The 5,000-nt window shown below is 46.1% G+C and overlaps 1 protein-coding gene across 2 annotated transcripts in view; it reads right to left on the bottom strand.

Moving 5' to 3' along the window:
• Positions 1 to 5,000, bottom strand: part of LOC135108378 (tyrosine-protein phosphatase Lar-like) — a 238,105-nt gene that overhangs the window by 223,349 nt on the left and 9,756 nt on the right. The window lies entirely within an intron of this gene.

Genomic DNA, 5,000 nt, shown 5'->3' with positions numbered 1-5,000 from the left:
TAAATAAAAAGATAAATGAAATAAAATAAAATAAAATGAATAAGTAGATAAATAAAATAAAAATAAAAAAGTAAGTAAAAAAATATTTTAAAAAATTGCATTCACCACCATCACCACCGCAATCTCAACCACACCTACGTACACCTGTATACTCGGAAGCACTTCAATATCAACATCAAAAAAAGAGGTATGAATTTCTGTAACACATCAACACAACGATCACCACTGGCATGCTCAACCGATACCTCATTTTCATCACTCACCACTTCTTACTCTTCATTCCTAATACATACCACACGCATACGCAATTTTCCTTCCCATTCCTTCACCTCTCTCCACTGGTAACAAATCGCCACAGCTCTCCACCGCTCGCCAGACCAGTGAGCCTCCCTTCTGCTTACCTTCAATTTTGGCTCTAAATACACTTTTCATAACTTGGAATTGAATCTTTTCCCCTAGAGGCTTAACTCCATAACACGGGGCGCCACAGAGGGCACCAAACCTTACCTATCCTTTGAGTATATTTAGAGGGATAAAATTCTTTCACATTCTTCCTCCTGCGGGTGGAACTCTCACATCCTCTGCTACGTTACAACATTCATCGCGCTCAAAGAAGGACTGCATAAATACTTAAAGCCAGGATGGTGGTGAGATACAAAGAAAAGGACGAGAGAGAGAGAGAGAGAGAGAGAGAGAGAGAGAGAGAGAGAGAGAGAGAGAGAGAGAGAGAGAGAGAGAGAGAGAGAGAGAGAGAGAAATTCCTAGATATAAGACATTTAAAACTTCATTAATCACAGCAGTGGTATTGGTGCGAACGAGAGGCATAACTACACCTGGAACATTATAACCATGCGTATTAATGAAGCGTGTTGATTCTTCAGCTCACTGCAAGAAGGTAAGATCCTCAAATTTCAACTACTGGTTAATGGGTCACTGAAGTGCAGGAGGGTGAGCGTGTGGTGAGGTGGTGGCGGTGTGAGTTGCATTGCAGTTATTCGATGGCTCGTAAGAATAAGCTGGAGAATGCCTGGCTCAGTGACCACCAGTTCATGGACTATTACAGATGATGTATAGGCGAGGTAAGATAAAGTGTACAATAAAGTTTTCATACAATTCCCTTTAAGAAATGTGGATCAGCTCAGCAGTTCCGAGAGAGAGAGAGAGAGAGAGAGAGAGAGAGAGAGAGAGAGAGAGAGAGAGAGAGAGAGAGAGAGAGAGAGAGAGAGAGAGAGAGAGAGAGAGAGAGAGAGAAAAAGCAACGTTTTCTGTGCGATGGTAGAAAAGGAAAATGTGAAAAACAAATAATATAAAAAAATAGCTTCCTCGTCCCAAAATGGTGAGGGAAGAGGATACGCCCCACCGTGTGTTGACCTGTCAGCCCTGCAACACCCGAGTCGCGGCGCCACAGGCAAAACACGGCCAGCTAATGCAGGTAATGAGGGCGGGGCGCGAGGGATGAGGACAGGTGGGGTCGAGAGGGATTACAGCGAGGCGGAAGTGAGAGTACAAATCGTGGATCAGGAAGTAAAAAAAAAAAAAAAAAAAAAAAAAAACTTTTCGGGGTGTTGGCGACGGTGGAGAGAAGGAATACTGGCGAGATGTGAGGCACGACGCTATGCAGAGAGAGAAGAAACGCTTCCTTGCCCATTGCAATTCCGAATGTGCACCAGAGGCAATATGAATAAACAAATCAATTAATAGACACGAACACACACACACACACACACACACACACACACACACACACACACACACACACACACACACACACACACACTTGCAGAAGAAAATCCGATTTTTCTCAAAACGTTATTCCGCTGCCTTCTGCTGCTCCTGCTATAAAAATAGAGCAACGCATCGACGTTCCCTAAAAAAATAATATTTATTTTTTAGCTGATGATTAATCCAATATGATATGGAAGGGCGGGTGGGCGGGTTGCTTTCGACACGCATGTCAGCGAAGGTTCCTGATTGCATGTCAAATGACGGACCTGCCAACACTCGCCTGCTTTCTAGCGCCAGCGACTCCTGCCGTACACACAGACACCAGGTTCTTCTCTCCCTTCAAATTTCACGTTCCTTCTTGGTTAACACAGTGATAACGTTTCGTATTGGAGTTGAAATGTATCATTAAGTAATGTGGTCTGTGCATGCAAGTCTAAAACACATGTTTATAACTCTTAACTACAGAGATTTTACCAAAAACTACAGGAGCAAATCATCAATTTCAGCTTAAATTCCATGTAATAGTTTACACATGAGTGAAATTTCCTTAGCAATTCATTCTCAGTGTACATAACTCGAAGCAAAGTTGTCATTATGCGCAGTGTAGGGACCTTCAGGCTCTGGAGACCAGCTTTGATGCCTCCACTACTTGCCTGCCCGGTCATTGGTATTACTGATATAAGACTACGTCACCATCACACCATCACACAGCCAACGGTGAAGCACACTGATATACCACTCCGTGACATTCTTATCTAGAGGTAAAGGACACCTGATCGTGACGGTGAGTGGCAAGTGTAAGAATTCTATACCTTTACTTATGCATGTACGAGTAATGCACCAGAAATCTATTTTATGGCGCTGCTCACCTGATTCCTTCTTACTTATACTATGCTTCACAGAACAGTTCCTCTCAGAGAGAGAGAGAGAGAGAGAGAGAGAGAGAGAGAGAGAGAGAGAGAGAGAGAGAGAGAGAGAGAGAGAGATTCAACAGTATTATATCGCCTCGCTTTTTTTCCTACTTCTTCCCACTCTTCTGGGGTCAAGACGGATATCCGGTGGCTCGTGCTCATTTATCGGGGGGGTACTGAAACATCTTTGGCGTAATTCGTAAGAAGGCGTCAGCTCTGAGCTCTGGTAAACATTGCCACACACGCACACCGACACACACAACATGATTCTCCGCCACACTACATCTGGGAATCACCTTTCTAATACCAGCGAACACCCATCTTTCACTAAAGGGGAGCGGGGTTACAAGTCTATCAGGGGCCTGAGAAGAGATGGTCGAGACCTGCTGCTCGTCTGGGTGCTGCTTTCAGAGAGGGTCGAGTGGCTGTTGTGTCGGGCTATTTGGCCAGCTTACTGCAGGATGGCCACTCACACCTCCACCTCCATCTCTCCGCTAGGTTTGCGAGGGCCGCCCACAGTCTATCCCCGTGCTCCAAACAGCTTACATCCCTTTCGTCTCCCACGGATTATTATTATCAACCATAAACTTCACATTTCGTAATGATTCTCCTACTTCATGTCCAGCTCCCTCCAATATACAGAGCGAGGAATGCAGATACGAGTCAGTCATTACCTAGCGAGTCATGCTGGTTCGCTCGGTGATGGTTCAACAGTCGTATCTACCATAACACTATCATCTAGAAAATAACCTGACTCATAATCACAGGCGTCATGAACAACGCGTCTGCTACCAAGTGCAATAAGGGTGAGGGACGACCAGGGATGTGAAAACAGGCGAGGACAGCTCAGGCGCCTCAAGGAAGTGCTCTCCAGCCTTCTCGCGCCGCACAAAATGAGACTGCTAACAATAAGAAGAAAACGAGCGCCGTATTTCATTCCGTATTAAACTGCAATAATTTCTCTTGATATATCAGGGTAAATTTTGGAGCATGGCGGAATGCGACGCTGTAACTTTAAAGATTATGCGTTATTAGCTTCTTTTATTCACATCATGTAGTTTTTTTTTTTTTTTTTTTGCGTTAGTGACACGGGCGGACAACCATGCCGTGACGAGCGAAGTTTACAGAGTGACACTCCTTTTTCTTCTTTTTAGTCCTAGCTTTTATACGTGGCCGTAAGCGATGCGATGACCGCCACTCCGCCTCGCTCCTCAACGGCCACTAAACACAGGGCCACCTCCCGGACTCACACTCCATCACCCTCATACTGCCGCCACTCACGAACGCCACTGTAACCCCCCCCAGTCCCCCATCGGGTTAATAAATGAGCACCTGTGAAACCTTCAATCATACACTTCGGAATTTCAAGGGGTTAGGACTGCTGGACCCACGAGACAGGACTCCACCGGGCGTGCGTGTGTCATTCCTGGCTCTATATTTGGCCCGCCCTCTGGTGAATCACGTCAAGCAAGGTGGCGGCCGCTATCAGGGGAGAGTAACGCGTAGTTGAGGCCAAGGAATTACAGGGAAGGAAGACAGCAGTGGAGAGGTTATTAGGGGGCAGGTCGTGGAAGGGAAAGTCAACGTAGGTAGGTAGGTAGGTAGGCGCAGGAAGGCGAGGGTCGGGGGGTGGTCAGATCACACAAAAGAGAAGGTAAAGGGAGTTAGTAAAAGAAGGAGGGCGGACGAAAAAAATACTTAAGCGTTCTTAAGGATTAAACAGACGGTGTGGATACATAATGCAGGGTAAGAACTGTGTGTGTGTGTGTGTGTGTGTGTGTGTGTGTGTGTGTGTGTGTGTGTGTGTGTGTGTGTGTGTGTGTGTGTGTGTGTGTGTGTGTGTGTGTGTGTGTTACTCATTCATAAGAGTAAATGTATGTACATATAACAGCGGCACGAGAGAGAGAGAGAGAGAGAGAGAGAGAGAGAGAGAGAGAGAGAGAGAGAGAGAGAGAGAGAGAGAGAGAGAGAGAGAGAGAGAGACCAAGTAAGGGATACGACACGGTGACAGCATACGGTCCTGAAAGGAAGAAAGAGGGGGGGAGGGAGAGAGGGAAGGAGGGAGGGAAGAGAAGGAAGGAATGAAGGAAAGGGAGGGTTAAGACAGATGGGAAGGAAGGGGCGCGATTACCGGGAAATGAGAAATTATTGAAGCATGTTGAGGAAGATTTAGTGGAGAAAGAGAGATAATGGCACAGGGGAGAGCGAGAGAGAGAGAGAGAGAGAGAGAGAGAGAGAGAGAGAGAGAGAGAGAGAGAGAGAGAGAGAGAGAGAGAGAGAGAGAGAGAGAGAGAAACTGGTGCTTGAAGTGTGTTGACTTGGCGCAGCAACACTCGACCCATGGCAGCACAACGGAGCTAAAGA

This window comes from Scylla paramamosain, chromosome 2 (genome assembly GCF_035594125.1).
Source record: "Scylla paramamosain isolate STU-SP2022 chromosome 2, ASM3559412v1, whole genome shotgun sequence".
Lineage (NCBI taxonomy): Eukaryota > Metazoa > Arthropoda > Malacostraca > Decapoda > Portunidae > Scylla > Scylla paramamosain.
This window is presented reverse-complemented; position numbering and strand designations above follow the sequence as displayed.